Below are 18,121 nucleotides of genomic sequence, written 5' to 3'. Positions count from 1 at the left end.
CCATAAACAAAATTCTTTTTGGCTATCATCTGCTCGACCTAGAACAAAACATTAGGGATAGATTTTTCAAAACAATGCAATCTTCCTAGACATAGAAAAGGCATTTAGATAATCCATCATTTATCATTTAAGGGGCATCTATAGAACCATTCAAATTTCGAAAAATGATACTGGCTCTCAAGGATAATATAAAAATCATTGCCCGGAAAGCGACAGCGCTGAAATCACAGAATCTTACATAATTCCTGCCTCAAAATGATTAAAATTATTTAATCACTAAGCAATAACAAATTGAGATACCCTTGTCATCTAGATTTCTATTATAATACATAATTATCTATAATATAACAAAATAAATTGGACATGAAATATTATAACAAACAAAATTTTACTAACATTTCAGAAATTACCTCTTCTATCAGAGTAACCGAATTGTAAATTTATTTATACGGTTTTAAATCTTCTATAGGAGTAGGCCCTGCAATACTTATATAATATCACCACAAACTCTTAAGGTTGCCATCTATTTTCGCAATTATTACAGATGGAATGTTCGCAATAAAGGAGGCGGCTAAACCTTAAAAGCTCACTTAATGACCATGCTAAAGCCTGACTTTAATGTTCTTTTTTAATATTTCAAAGTATCCTTTTTCACAACTAGGGTTTATCTGGACTGGACCTACTGTTTAACGTGGACTCCGAACTACGGCCTTAAACCTACTGATTAGCGACTGACCAATTTGAAGATCATTCCAGAAGATATCCGGTTAACCAGCCTGGCTACTGGCGTGACTGGGATCATTTTCTTTGTCAGATTATCTACTATTATCTTATAAATTCTTGAATCATCTTGAATAATTATTATTGAAACAATAACAGCATCATATTCATTTAGATCTCCAGATACAAGAGCATACCTGGAAGCGAATTGACTAATTACTTTGCAAAGACACTGTTACCAATGGTCAACAAATTACAAATTAATTACAATATAAAAATATTTCCCTGTTTATCAATCGTAATACACCTTATATATAACCTTCTTGACGACTTGTTTTACCCTGTTATTTGTTTACAAAATATTTGCAAACAGGCTACTACTTGGTCATTGCTTATTTACCCATTCATTTCTAATGGATTCAACTGAGAGAACTCTGTATGTACTGTATCTTAAGTGATTTGTCTATTCATTAATGAAAAAAACTCCTATATAGTACACAAGTTACAAAGTTATATGTACTTAAAAAATACAAACGCTACAAAACAAAGTTTATTTTTAAACAAATGAAAGGATTATTGACTGGATTATTTGATTCATTATTTGTATTGTCTTCCAAAATGTCAACGATTTCATCTTCTGCGACTTCATTGCCATTAGCGTCTAAAACTTCTTCAACGTCTGAACTGAAGATCTTCAAAATCTCTTCCATGTATTTGATGCATAACATGTAAAATGTTAGATGCTTTGGCTTCCACCTTTCCGAGGAGAAACCGCGGTTAGTGAGGGATTACTGTATATAAATATAATGTTACATTTTTATAGGAATGATAGTGATCCGCAAACTTATTGAATAACGTAACAAATCAAAAGCTCTAATAATCAAATTTAGGAAATATTTTAACGAGTCATTTTGATCTCCAATGATATGCCATTTTATAAGATAAGGATATATAATTTCTTATTGATGCCGTGCCAAATTATTTTAACACCATTATATGTCATAAATGCTTGCAAATTGTATGATTAATGGCATACGGAGAAATATGCCATTATAATTATATCGACGATTTCAATGCGCAAGATGAAAATCATATGAATAAATTATTGAATGACTATACAAATTAAACACAACAATAACTTTCGGTAGATCTAAGCTTCAATCGATCACCTATAGACTATTATAGGACATTAAAGCTTTTTTATCTATTATAGTTTATGTCTTTCGTGATCTGCTACATGATTTGATGGTATGTATGAAACCGAAACACCTTCAGAAAATGCTTCAGTGTCCAACCTGATTCATATCATTGCTAACAACTATCTATAAATGAACTTCAATTTAATTTTAAATTTGTAAACAACGAAGTGTTCTTCAATCTTCAACGTCCCCCGTCCGCACCTTCAGCTAGTAAAATATTATTTCAAAAAAAAGCATTTTAGTATAAAACAAGATGAACGAGACAGTGTTCCCAAGATAGTGTACTGGATTCAATATTGTATCTCCTATTTATTGGCAATCAACCGATTACAAAAATTACTAACGTGTCAACATATGCAACCAACACTGCAGTCTTAGCATCAATCGCCGTATTAGCAATATCACTCAATGATCAGAAAGCCTCAACTGCGACTGACGACTTGGTGTAAAGCCAGTGACATAAAATCTACCCATCTAACGTTTATCATCTAAATATTATGCATTATGCATTCTGATATATTATATCTGAATAGTTGCCAACTCATCATAGCGGAAGGTGTTAAATATCCTGCCATCTAAATTAAGAAACTAAACTAAATGTATTAGTTTTACAGACGGAAGTTTAAATTAATCTTATATAACAAAATATTGCTGTACAAAACAACAATGATTCAACGCTTCACGTTTTTAAAATAAGACATGTTACACAGATAACTTAGCGTAAGAAATACTAACTGACTGAGCAGACTGTTGAACCACTAAAAGTAATTTAAAAAAATCGCGAGACAATATCAGTTAAATTAAAAAATATTTATTTATAATCACCTAGATTGTATACGCACTAAAAAAAGTTCGAAGGCCCCGGCGAGATTCGAACTCACGATCTCCTGTTTACTAGACAGGCGCTTTAACCAACTAAGCCACGGCGCCTCTGCTTCATTCTGTGACAGAATCCTCTAATTTTTTAAGAGTACTGTTTGTGTTTAAATACAGACCTTGTAATGATATTATCTGGCAAAAAATAATTCCTTTTAAAAAATATTCATATTTAATTTTTATGTTATAATTCAAAGTTTTCATTCAGAGTTTTTCTTAATATATGTCTATAAAGTCACTTAATACTTATTGAAGCAAGCCATGCTATGATGCGTCTGAAAAGCGACAGTCCACAGAACAATCTAAATTCAAAAATTGTTGAGCTTTGAAAATGGAGATTCTAGAAGGTTATTTTCGTCATATTTTGTCTTTTGCATACTTATCATTCATACCGGGCGATCGTTTGAAATGTTGATCAAACTCTTAAGCATATAGTGCCTCTAAAAATATTTGACGTCTCATTTGAAGACTTCAAAGAAAAGAAATATAGTAAGTTTCTCCCAAATAGCTCTTCTTGGACTTAAAGCTTGAAGAATTTCTAAATGTTGGCAGATGATTTCCAGACTTATTGAGGATTATTGATTGAGATATAGAATATATTAGTCATAAATAAACAACAAAAAGCAATTTAACAATTTAATAAAAAGCCCAGAAATATAAATATTTCACAAGTTATTCACTAACAGTCATTATATCCTAATTTCATTCATCATAAAAGACAGAAATAGTTCAAAAGAGCGTAAATTCAATTATTTAATTGATTTCTTATTAAATTTAATTACCTATATACTTCATTATACAATTTAATAATCATAATTAATTAACTACGACAGAAAATAGTTTAAATTAAATATGGATTTTTATATATTTTTAATGAGGCATTTTCACTGAAAAATTGGTGAAACCTTTTCTAGACAAATTATTAAATTAATGACATGTTATATTATTAACATAGTTACGTATTGTTGTAATAGAAGGCATGTACATAACTAACGTGGAGAGAAACACTTTGTCTGCGCTATGTCTGTAAACTACTTCCTGGTAGTTAAATTTAAATTAAAAAAAGCTAAAAATATCTCTGCTTGACCTAAAGAATTTTATATTATTTCCAATTGAATTTAATAACCAGTTCAGATTGATTACGATAACTAAGTCGGTCAATACAATCGCAGTGCTTCAAAACAATTTATTTCTTCTGCTTTCGGCGCTATTATTCTATGAAATCCCGTAGTATTTCTTTGCTTGAATTTGGCGTAGGTTTCACGCCAATTCTAGCGGTAAAACGTTCATCGTTAGAAGCGGATGGGTTTGGTCTGGCTCGTAAAACTGACGAGAAATATTCGAATTAATGAAGACATACGTGAAGTGTAAGTACGTCCATTGAGATTCTGTTCACCTGTCGATCAAGCAGAGGTTATTAGAAGAGCGAAAGAAACAAAGCGACTGATCATATGTGATGACTGTTAAAAAGACGTTTAGGTATTGTTAGTATCATAAAGAAGGTTGGTTAATTTATATTCAAGCAAAAATATGGTAGACAGAAAAAAAACTGACAACATATCCCTGTGAATTAATTACAACGAACCAGCTTTGAAAGGATTAATAAGTTATTAGTTAATGTGATAATAGCTACTAATTTTTTACTAATAAGTTAAATAATAAAACAAAAGATTTTGAAAAGATATGGAAATATATAAAAATACCAATATAACAATCAATATAATTAAAACCAAATATACAAATATGATTTAACTTTTTTTAGAGCAGTGATATTAAAGTAATTAAATTTGTTGCATTCGGCAATACTTTTATTTGATATCAAGTATAACAGTATCTTTTTATTTTTAGTTTATGATAGTCAGTTTAGCATACAGGCTTTATTAAATAAATGTAGGCAATTTTGAAGAGTTGTATTTTTGCCCAACTAGCATAATTACTGTTATATTCTGCCAAAATTATGTGATATAGTCAATAGCGCATTCACCATGTAAATAGTTTCCTATATTCGTCTTTAACTGTGGCTCTCAATTCTGAAGAGTAGATTTGAGGCTTTTGAAACGAAATTGTTAATTTAAACCGATTAGACTTAAGGTTCAGTAAGGTTTTAACATTTCTAATAAATAAATTGCTGTATTCAATCGCGTGAACAAATAAAACTTTAAATGAATTTTGACTCATAAGGTTTTTCTACAATTGTTTTAGCAACATACCGGAAAATAGGACAATATAATGGTCCCTCTTTGATAAGGGATTATGCTCAAATATATACTATAATGTATAACATTTATACTAAACATAAACAATTAACAACAATTAAATTATGTGATAAAAAGATTTTCGTCTAAAACTGAAAATATTGCAGCACTGTAAACTTCATTTTAAAGATCTGTTTTCTATTTCTAAAATACAGGTTGCTACAATTTTTTTGTTTATAGTTTGTAAAGGAACAATATTTAACTCAAACATTATTCATTACTCAAATACAGACTACACCTAAAGTATCAAGATGTAAGAAACGATTGGTTCGTTCTGCATACACATATTTCGAAAATACAAATTTGACTGCATGTTAATTGCTAATTACGTTCTTGTGTTCAAAATCACTATTTATATTGTCGAGAAATAGGAAGCTCATTAGTCAAACAAAAACAAATAAAAACAAAACTGTAAATGTACTAATATTAACGAACGGTAAGAGACATTATATTAATAGGAACATTTTAAGTAATATTTTTAGTAGTTAAATGTTATATAAACCACTAATATATCATTACTTACCATGACAACTACAGAAATATTTAATTACAAATTGATTATTAATAGCATATAATTTGCCATAAATAATGTCATCATATGGAAAGCTAGTAGCAGAGATTATATTGTTAAGTAATATTATCATACAATAATATTATTATCATTAATTTTAGAAATCGTCGTTACATTGTATGTCATCATCTATCAAAATAATTCAGTGATAAAGATATTACTTAAATAACGGATTTTATATATTTAGATTGTATTTTTGTAAATAAAGCAGTATTATTTTCAGTTTATGTTTATATACCGTCAAATCAATCACACATGGGTGTTCATCTTTATAATAACACTGGTTTCACACAAAAGGTTTAACTTTCTCATTATTTTCTTTTAGTCATCAAAATAGGTGAGAGAAAAAATATCTATTACGATTTCAGAACAAATTTATACATGTTCCGTTCATGTTCTATAAACTGTTCCCTTTCCAATTACAAGAGATAAACAACTGAAATGAAAAACCGAAATTACCCTTTTCCCCAAACAAATATTATAATGTTAACATTACCCGCTTCCATAAAACTTAATGATGCAACTTGGTAAATCAAAATTATCTTGATGTACCAATTCTGCAGCAGAGAGTACTCAGCCGTTCACTGCAATCTATTAGATGACATATCTGCCTAATTTGTTACAAAAAGCTTTAATACTCCTCTCCTAGAATTTTGTTCTTGTTAGCTTCAGTAAGATCAACTTTAGGACTATAATTTCTAGTGGATTGGTTCATTACTTCAATCAAGAATAATCCTCCTCTACGCCCACTTATTACGACCAAAATATCTAATTTCGTAGTTTAAATATAAAACATATATATATATATATATATACAAAAATATAAAATATATAAAACATATACATACAAAAGTACAAAATATATAAAACATATATTATTCAGCATTAATAACAGGTCAATTGAAAAGTCCCCGGCCTGGAGGAATTGATGGAATTTTGCGTGTTGATAAAATATTGCTTTTTAAAGGGAAAAAATACAGTTGAAGCAAAAACTTTTCTTGATGTCGAGTTTCCGGTTACTGTCCCAGGAAAATCAACCATCAAGGATTGGTATGCTAAGTTTAGACGTAGTAAAATGGGTGCCGAAGACGATGAACGTAGTTGATGCCTAAAAGAGGTTGTTACCGATGAAAACATTAAAAAATCCACAAAATGATTTTGAATGACCGTAAACTGAAATTGAATGAAATAGCAAACACTCTAAAGATATTAACTGAACGTGTACATCATATCATTCACGAATATTTGGGTAATAGAAAGCTCTGTGCAAAGTGGGTCATCGAAAAACATCGTCGAGTTAATGATTCGGAGCAGTGTTTGAAGATCTTCAAACGTAATAAAGCCAAATTTTGGCATCGATATGTGACAATGGATGAAACATGGCTCCACTATTTCACTCCGAAGTCCAATCGACAGTCATCCGAGCGGACTGCACACGATGAACCCGCTAAAAACGTGGGAAAGCGTAACAGTCGGCTGGCAAGGTTATGGCGTCTGTATTTTGGGATGCGCATGGAATAATTTTATTACATAGCGTTACTGGACCGTTTGAAGGACGAAATCGTTAAAAAACGGCCGCATTTGAAGAAAAAGAAAGTGCTGCTTCACCAAGACAATGCACCGTGTCACAAGTCAGTGAAAATTATGGCAAAAATCCATGAATCGGGCTTCGAATTGCTTCTTCATCCACCGTATTCTCCAGATCTGGCCCCCAGCGACTATTTCCTGTTCTCAGAATGCTCGCTGGGGTCGAATGAAGAGGTAATGAATAGAAAATGTCTAAACTATCAAATTTTATATTTAGGTTAAATTAGTTACATTTATATTCACCAAAAGATATCGTTGATCAAAATGCAAAGAAACACTTAAAAATTGTGATATCTAAGTTAGCAATATGTTCAGTAACTCAGGTAGAGTTATAAAAATGTTCTAAATCAAAAATTAAAAGGTTGTGAACCAAAATACTTTTAGACATCTCCAAAACGATCTAAACTCGATCAAAACTACACAAATGGTTAAGTTAATTAAGATAATTAAAAATCTAGCTATAGATATATAAGAATTCTATTTTTTTGCAATAATAATGATCAAATAAACATTTGAAAGTTTAACTCGATGAATTAGCACCATTAAATACAGACAATAAAATAGTAACAAAAAACATAACTGTTTCAGAGAACTGATATAATTTTATTGTCAAATGCTGTACACAAGTTCGATTTCTATTGCCGTTAAATGTACCTGTATAAAGGAATTTATACAGATGGCACGCTATTAGACGATCTTACTGGACCCACCTCTTAACGTATACCTACTTTTGCGGTGAAATCTCGATGTGATGCAAAGAAAGTTGCCAGCATGGTCATCAACCGGCCGTTATCTTATTCTTTCACACTCTTATTAATTCAAATATTTCTACGTATGTTAAATTTGAATTAATTTGCTTTTTTATGGACATAATTGCGCGATTTGGGAATCATAGGAATTTACGCAATGTTATGTCAAAAGGAAAGGTTGGAAAGTATTACACAAGACTTTGACTTTATCATAAGAATAATTCTTGACTCCTTTCTCAAGAAATCAATTTTAAACGCTACATGATCAGCTTCTAATGACACTGTTTTTAACAATTAGATTACGCTTAACTGTTTAAATTAATACTTCGTATTAACACCAATCAAAATATCTGGAAGTACTTAATATCTTCACAAATGTAGCTTTTATACCTTCATTCCCTTCAGCACTGATAAGCCAAACCAGTATATCCAATGTTATAGAGATCATTATAGTGACTAGAATTAGGAATTATCAGGTTTTTTCTAGTGTTGAGAACTATCGACTGGAATCGACTATCGATTGTTTAGTAATTGACTACTTTTTACTATCGACTGTTTCAGTCGTTATTTTTGATTCTACTAGTTTCATTTGACTGATTTTTAACGTTCTGGCTCTGTCATCCCAGCCACGACCTTGACAAAAATGTACCCAATTTATGCTTACATAGATTTATATGTAATATATATAGTTTTATGATTTTTTTGGTAGCTTGCTTGTAAATAACAATATTAATATATTAATATATATTAATATAGCAATTTAATTGTGAATGATAAATAGTAAAATAGTTTTGACTGTTTTTATGGCAATAATAGGTAATATTTCGATTACTCTCTAGATTTTTGCTAAAAAATATTTCCGTTCAATAATAAATAAAGCATCTGCTTTATTTAAAAAAGCTCTAGTCGTTATTGTGCGATCATTTTTAATATGTCACGAATTAGTTTTTTTTTCTACGATTAGGTATATGTTTAATTTTTATTTAGCATTTATGGTTATTGTACATATTTAGTTTTTAGGTTTTGTTTAAGTTCTATTGTATTGTCTATATTTATTATAGTGTATTATTTGAAAATAGCAATTAACATATTAAAATACGATAAAACATTTGTGGGGTATTATTTAATTCCATAACAAAATTCCATTCCTTTTTACAAATCCAATTACACAGAAAACTCTAATCTAAAAATAATCATTTTTCATTTAAATGAAATTATTAACTGCATGTCAATAGTATTCAGTAATTATTTTTTCCTTTTCTTTGCAAAACCGTTGGAAACCATAAGCACATATAAAATTAACTGCTCCAAGCAATTATCTCCCTCATTTCATCTCTCACAATTTATACAGGAAAGGGTTCGTACATCTTCGTCTGGCATCACGAATTAAAAAAAAACAGTCGAACCGTGCGTTTGACTGAAAATAGTTCCCAGCGCTACTTTTTTTTGTTAACTTATTGATCGATCACATCGCATACTTAACATTAAGTTTACTATATTTTAACTAACATTAAATAAAACATTGCGACTCATTTTAATTATGGCACCTTTTAGATGACACTGTATACTGTAGATAGTAGATTTATATCAAATTCACCTCTGATACTGATACAACTAACTAAAACAAATCAGTATAATATCTATAAAAACACTAAGCCAAAACTTGACCCGCATTTCCTTTTAAGAATTTTGCTCACAGAAATGTAAAAGTTGGCATAGTTATATCTTATATAGAAAAAAGTACTTACAGCTAAAATAGGTATATAATATGCACTACAAATATATAAAATTAAATAAAATAAAAAACGCATATACACATTATATGAAAAGTTAGGGTTTTATGGTCCAATTTCTAACAATTTTCTAAATGATTAAACAATTTTAATTAAACTTTTGATTATTCCAGTGTTATTAGGAATATGAAAGAACACAAGTAAGTTCCAATAAAAATATTAAAAGTGGTGTAAGACTGTAGAAAATTAAAATATTTTCGTTTTTTCCAATGACATAATACTATAGTCTATATATACTATAGTCTCAAAGTTTTATTGTACATATGTCATCAAGATGTTTAATGTACTGAAAGAGACATAGAAAGAGACATAATACTATCTGATAAGTTCGAACCTGAAACCGAACTAGCCTGTCAAAGTCGCCCGGTTGTCAAACATACGCAAATTGATTCAAAATATTAGTTATATTTATTACAGGTTATAAACCGGCAAACGGCTTATCTAGCTAGCCATTTTAGGGCTTTGATTATTTTAATACATTTTATATCGCTGTGTAAAATATCATATTACTCTTTGTTTAAAAAAGCCGAAAACAAGATAGTCAGGGTCAAAAATTAATTGCGGTTTTAATAAGTTATTTCGAAAAGGAACGAGATAATTGAGGTCCCCTTTTACCCGTAAATAGCGGTAAATATTGATGATATTAAAAATTATTAGTTGCTGCAATTTTATTGAAAATGTTTTAACGTGTTTCTACTGCGCTGAATAATAGTGTGGGTACTGTGTACTAACATTGCTTACAAAATGAATTTATCGATATAAACATAATTTAATATAATTTTTTCACAGAAAATTGTTAGTCTGGAAAGTATACAAAAAAGAGTTAGGGACATGCAGTTTTATTCCTGGTGCAGAATTAGTGTTTTTCTCAAAGTCCAAGGGTGACTAACATGGAGAAATGAAACCATTAAAGAACCTGGAGTAACCGTCAGTTATTATCATGGACAATGCACCATATCATAGCACACTGGTGGAAAAAATCCCAATAATAGCATCAGCAAAGGCTGTAATGAAGGAATGACTTTATTAATGACTTTTTTTTGGAAAAACATAAATTACGTTTTGAAGAGACTATGCAAAAAACTGAACTATTTCACATTTTTACTAAGTAAATATAAATAAAATGCTTCATAGGTATTTTTTGCAATTTACTTTTTTTTAAATAAGCCCGCAAAAAGTTATACATTAGATCAGATGGCTGAACAATATGGTTACATAGTATTACGACTTCCTCCCTATCACTGTATATTCCATCCAATCCGAGTTAATATCGGGGGTAGCAAAGAATAATTATAATAAATAAATAACACATGCTGGTCGAGAAGGATATTCCATCAACAACTATTTGGATATGTGGAAAGAAGCATTGTGGACCATAACACCTTCTGTTTGGATGAACTCGATAAGACATACAGAGGAAGAAATTGATAAATGGTAGAATCGTGAACATGTTTTAGATTGGAAATTAACAGTCATAAAGTATATATTACTCTATGTCAACAGTTTAGTGATTGACTTTGATAGTGACTCGGAAAGTGAGAGTGACTAAAGGAAACTTTCAGGATATGTGATAATGTTGTGTAATGCTAGAAATTCCTGGGACATAATAGTGGAAACAACTAAAGGTATCATACATAACATAATTAATAGAATATAACTGTAGAAAATTGTATTGTAGGGAGTGAAAGATTTGTGTGCATAGATATGATTGTAATTGTTCAGAATTAAACATGAGCATTAGGTTAGAATGTAATAGAAGAGAGTGAATACTAACTGTTTTGTAGATATGGTAAATGAATTAGGCAGAATTCAGTGATTAATTTTATCGAGAATGGTGTACGCAGGTAGTAATAAAAAAATAAAAATTACAGTGATATTAAGATAATTTGACAAGTAAACACACCACTCTGTAATGAAAGTAAAATATATTACTTTGATATATAATTGTTAATTAGATGGATTAGGCCTACAGGGTATACCACTACATAAAAAAATACGCCTAGAACACTACGTCAAGGATGGTGTGGAAAAAAGCTCAATGTAAATATAATAAAACAACTCTAATCTACAAACTATTATACCTGTGTTCTTAACTGTATTTTGTCCTTCATAATATATGCATTAGATGTACTATAATATAAAGATAAACTATATATGTTTGATAGCATTTTTGTTTCATGATTTTATTTAATTAATATTGCATATATGAAGATTACTAAAATTCTAAAATAATAAGAACCATGTGTCTTCTCTTATCACAAGAAAAGGAGTTCACGAATAACCCTCTCAGATTCATAATATGAATAACAAAACGGCTAATTTGAATTTTAATCAAAAATTATTCTAGCTGGAGAAATGATCGCAAGCAAGTTAGAGGCGCAAAGTATCAATGATCAATCAATCGTATGAAAAGTAGTTATAAAAGTTCTAGTAAAAGTAGGATAAAATGTGGTACAAATGAAGCCTTCATCACTTCTGAGAGAAAATTATTATTAGTAATAAAATGTGTTTCATTAATCGGCCATCAATGTTTGATTATGTGAGTTACAGAGATTTTAAAAATTTTGGATAATTTTATGCTTACTAGTGAGAAGTTATGGTCGAATATTAAGTATGGGCGATCACTAATCCTTATTAAAAAAATAATATTGCTCAGCCAAGCAATGTTAATACGAACGATTAGATTGGAGTTCCTATTTCAAGGCCTCATGTAATTTTTAACGAATTTGTGACATCTTTCAGTTCACCGGAATGTTTCAATACCATTTGATGAATTTATCATTAAAAAAATAGTAAAAAAGTGTAAAACCCAAAACTTTATGAAACATACGAAACCTTAGAACAGAGAACATTAATATTGTTACAATGAATATGATTACAAGGAAAAGCCTCCGATCGTTTTCTTTAAAAGGGAGGTATCATGTCGTACTATTTCTAAGCCAATGGTAATTGAGTAATATCTCAGTTATGATATAAGTTTCAGTTCACATTAGGAATCAATTAGAGCGACAATAGCTACCACTAGGACGTAGCATCTAACAAGTCGTTACTTCATTCTCCCGAAATAAAATGACTTCGACTATTATAATTATATTAGCAATTAAATAAGATACTTTACACGATCTACAAAATACCGAATAGCATCTGCGATTTGGAGAAAGCAACTAAAAGAAATGGAAACCTCACTAAAAACGAATGATAATTAAGATTATTGACATCGACAGGATGTTGAATGACACGTCGAAAAAGTTGTTATATTACGAAACAAGCTTGTCAAATGTTAGCTGCTTTGGAAGTGCCATCTTTGCCGATATGGTAAAAACCATCACAAGGTGAGGCCATAAATTATAGAAAGACGCGTGAAAGCTGATAATATATGCTCAAATATTTTATAGGTTAATATTGCTACTGTTAACAGAAAACATATGTCATTCGTTTTACTTCCGATAATATAATTTTTATTGTGTATATTGTGCCTTTAAATTATAAATTATAAAGTTAATATTTAATAGGAAAATTTCCTTTAATCTGAAATTAAAAAACTTTATAATAAAAACTATTTTCTAATTTCAATATATTTTGAGGAAAAAGATTTAGTTCTGAATCTGTAGCGTAAAATAAATACACTATTTGCGAGCTTTAGCTCCAGATTTCATTTCATCAGTGGGAAATAGTTACAGGGAATGAACAAAATAAAATGAATACTATACCTATACTATACTATTTACCATATATTACTATATACTATTCTATACACTATATTTATTTATTAATAAGGTGTTGAACTACTATTTACTTCTAAAACAGCTGTAATTCTTCACGGAATAGATTCCTACACTGTCTGAATAGTTCCCAACGGAATGTTGTCTCATTCTTGTCAAATATCCGCCAATTACTTCAATAATATTGAAGATTGAAATATACTCTTCAATCTCTGCCCTAAAACTTCCCAACATGGTTCAATTAACAGGTCAATTGAAAAATCCCCGGCCTACCATAGTAAAACACATTTTTTTTGCAAAATTAGTTTTATTCTTATTATTCATTCTTATTTTCATTTTCTTTTTTCTTTCTTTTCTTATTAATTATTAATATTAGTTAATTTAATTATTGAATATAATTCCCTTCAAGGGTGATACACTGATTAAGCGACCCTCCAACTTTTCTGAATTGCTTCACTCAAAATGCTATAATTTACAAACTAATAATCCGACAGCTGTCAAATTTATACACGCATCTTTTGAGGGTTAGGGCTAACTAAAAAACATATAGATTTAATTCTCGTAGCGCCATCTATGTGTCAGACCGGAGACTTCCCAATTGACCTGTCATGTAGGGATCTGGCGATTATGCTGGCCGGTGAAGATGTTTGATGATATTCACAGACTTCTGAAAGCAAAACTGAAACTTTTTGCCTATACACACGCTTTATGATCTTAAAATGTGTATACGAACATAATTTAGGGTGTTGAAATATTTATTCACACTAATCCGACCAGCAATGTAAGTGAGAACACTAACTGGATACCACGATATTGCCGCCCAAATCATAACGGAATGCTTAAGTGTCCAAAGCTGACATTCCAGGTCGTAGGATTCTTTTATGGCTCACCATACTCCATTAACCCTGCCAGTTATATAAAACAGCGTAAACAATAATTCTTTAGACCTTTTTCCAATCATCACTTCTTCACCACTTCTTTCGCAGCTTGTTTAGCGTACTTTGTAGAGAACCGATGTACTGTTTTATTACTCAAGTTAGTGTTGAGTTCTTCTGTCACTTTTACCACGGTTTATGTTCATTAATCTCGCTTTGTCTTTGTCAATTAAATTTGGGTTTCGCCCAGTATTCCTCTTCACCGATCATGTTTTACCATGTCTTGTACATTATCGTGAATACTGTCGCTTGTGATACGTTAATTTCACCAATCGCTTGTTTTAACCTTACATATGTTATACATGTATAATGTTATACAGAACTTAAATAAAACAAAACTAGGCATCTAAGCTGAGTGATACATCAGCAATGCAATATTTACACTGAAGCAATGTTGATAAAATGGTGTAACAAATATTATATTGCATGGTGCCCATATTATCTTGTCTATCCTCTGCAATAGTGTAAAATGTTTAGTAATGTATTTCAAACATTTTTATATGAGATGGCAAAATTAAATAACATATGCTAGTATATAGAAATAAGTATAAACGTTTTTTAGGGGTCTTAAGCCTTATTCAGAGAAATTATGACTATAACTTCTCCATGTTTCAGGAAAAAAATCCTCATCCTTGAAGGCAATCCAATAATCTACTTAATTTTTAGATTAATTTAACTAATGTTGGGCTAAATCACGAATCATCGACTGAAATAGATATTAGTCAACGGTCGTAATATTTTATATTTACAAAATATATAAGGTTTCGAATTTAAGCTTTTCCATGTTTGATTTTGGATTTGTAGTAGATTTTAATTTTATGAAATGTGGCGTAACATTCTCACTACTCTCGTTACAAAATATGTTGATTTCATTTTTATTACTATTACGTTAATTTGCATTCAGACACATTATTTCAATTGAACTTATGGCGCAAACTCAAAAAACTCAATGGAAGAATAATATCATGTATTTATACAAAATCGCAATAGTAAAAAGTTATATTTTTGATATATGTCTAATGTAATAATATGACGTCTCAAATCAGACAGTTTTACATTTCTGTTCAAAAGCTCACCGCTTACATGAAAATCACATATTTATAGAATATCCATATATTTATTTTTTCAAATTATAGTTAACTTTGTCTTTATACCTTATCGTATACTAAAATTGTGATAATCCATATACCAGATGCTTTGTTAATCTTTTCATGACGACGGTCAACCTGGATTCTCCATTTTTTAGATGTTAATTTCCATGTGATACTTATACTGACTAATGCTTAAACCGACATCTTAAAACACCGAGTATTCTTTAATATTATATTATTAATATTATTAATATTAATATATATATATATATATATATATATATATATATATATATATATATATATATATATATATATATATTAATAATCAATTATAGTTAGTTAGTTATTAAACAATGTTAGTGACTTTGTTAATTCTTATCGACTTCAGAAATCAAGTGACAAAACTGTATTTAATATACGCTACGTACATTAACAGATCAATTGAAAAGTCCCCAGCCGGACACATAGATGGCGGTAGTTTAGACATGGTGAAATGAGCACCGAACACGGTGAACGCAGTGGACGCCCAGAAGAGGTTGCTACCGATGAAAACATTTAAAAAATCCACAAAATGATATTGAATGACCGTAAGTTGAAATTGAATAAAATAGCAGACACTCTAAAGATATCAACTGAACGTGTACATCATATCATTCACGAATATTTGGGTACGAGAAAGCTCTGTGCAAAGTGGGTGCCGCGCGAGCTCACTTTTGACGAAAAACAACGACGGGTTGATGATTCGGAGCAGTGTTTGAAGATGATCAAGCGTAATAAACCCGAGTTTTGCATCGATATGTGACAATGGGTGAAACATGGCTCCATCATTTCACTCCGAAATCCAATCGATAGTCATCCGAGTGAACTGCACACGATGAACCCGCTTCAAAGCGTGGGAAAATGCAACAAAACGTTGATGTGTTTTCTTTTTCAATGAGACCTGTTGCTCAAACAAACGCGAGGACTGACCTTCTTGATAAAATATTTTAGGTCTTATCTTCTCGTATTTCCAATTTTTTTTAACAGGCGAGCAATGGGTCTTAATACTCATATAGAGAATATTTTATTTACATCCCTCAATCTATATTCTTTTTGAGGATGTCTAAGGCATTAAGTTGGTAATTGTGTAAGTTTTTTTGGGATAGGTGATATGTAACGTAGTCTAAAAGTAGTGTCTGATTGTGTTGGTTTACTGTAAAACTGATATCCTAACCTGTCTAGGAAAATAATCTCGATATTATTCTGGGTTAACAATTTATGAGAAATATGAGCAAAATTGATAAGTATGTTTATCCACTGTTTTAGGTATTTGTATATAATGACACTTTTACACATATATACATATACGGATTTATATACCCATTTAAAAAAATGGTGCTTGGTCAGTGATATACGTTTATAGTAAACATAAAACATCAACATAAATAAATATATTAGAAAGTATTAATTAATTGATTACGTAGTCTATAATGTCATTATGCATTTATATAGTAATAATTTAAAAGCGGTTATAATATTGGCGTATTTCGGAACTAAGTAGATGTCTGCGCATTTTATGACAAGAAATATCTTGTTGATGGCTGTTATTGCTGTGTTAAACAACAATATCGTAAATAATACATATTTATGACTTAAAATATTCCTCATTGAATAATTTCTTAAACTATAATCGACTATAAAATATTGTTACTACTTATGCATAAAGCGTAATTCGTTTATATAACATACTATTTTATGGATTTGACATAAATTTTACTGCTGTGTCATTTCATTTTTGTTTAAATTACCCTTTGTAGAAATTTCAGTAACATAAATTACTCGTATAACTGCATCACAATAAAAGTCTGAAGAAGCGTCCGATGTCTCAGGTCCCCAAATACTCCAACATTCAAAAAAAATTACTAATCTACTAACATAATCTAAAGTTCCAGGTGTCACTGTGCTTACTGTTGAGCTATGAATTCGTCGCCGAAATTGAAGTGAGCTTAAATGCTGACTTAACAACCTGGGTCTTTGTTACTTTCTTCCTTTCGGTTAACATTATATTTTTGTAATAGTATTTGTGTATATAGCCTGAATATAGATCTTGAGATCACATTTAATAAATGATAAAAAATGCAACCTAAGCATTCTGGCTGAGACGTTGTCTTGATAGAGCTTGGGACCTTCTTTCTTTCTGGATCATATATTGTTTACATTTAGTTTATAACTTTACAGCTATGGATGATACGTTATTTAAATAAAAATATTGCCTTCTGTTAGTTCTTTTGCTGATTCTGAACCGGTTATATAATATAATGGCCTGTTGATGTGTTAGTTATCTTGTATATATTTTATAATATTTCTAGATATTAGAGATCTGGTTACCGTATTAAATAATAATTCTTCTTGGAGATACCAAAATATATCTGCAACTGTATTTGCGAACTTAATATCAAGATTGAGGAGAGCTAAATGGACCGGAAAGCATCCCAGAGTCAGATTGACATATATATCAGTACTGCAACTTTAAATACTGAATTATTGTATGTGTATATTGTGTTTGCCTTTAATTGTTTATATTATAAAATACATATGATACAAATACAGATAATTCTATGACCTGTAGGCCTAGTTTAAT

General features: G+C 30.1%; 1 protein-coding gene and 1 non-coding gene across 5 annotated transcripts in view; both read right to left on the bottom strand.

Annotated features, from left to right (window-relative positions):
* The window catches only part of f (espin protein forked), a 258,719-nt gene that overhangs the window by 176,355 nt on the left and 64,243 nt on the right, over positions 1-18,121 (bottom strand). The window lies entirely within an intron of this gene.
* Positions 2,776-2,849, bottom strand: TRNAT-AGU (transfer RNA threonine (anticodon AGU)). The gene has a single exon. It is a non-coding gene; the product is annotated as a tRNA-Thr (tRNA).

The sequence above is a fragment of the Rhynchophorus ferrugineus genome, unplaced genomic scaffold (genome assembly GCF_030347505.1).
Source record: "Rhynchophorus ferrugineus isolate W39M unplaced genomic scaffold, kcgeb_rfMv2 rfM1, whole genome shotgun sequence".
NCBI lineage: Eukaryota > Metazoa > Arthropoda > Insecta > Coleoptera > Curculionidae > Rhynchophorus > Rhynchophorus ferrugineus.
This window is presented reverse-complemented; position numbering and strand designations above follow the sequence as displayed.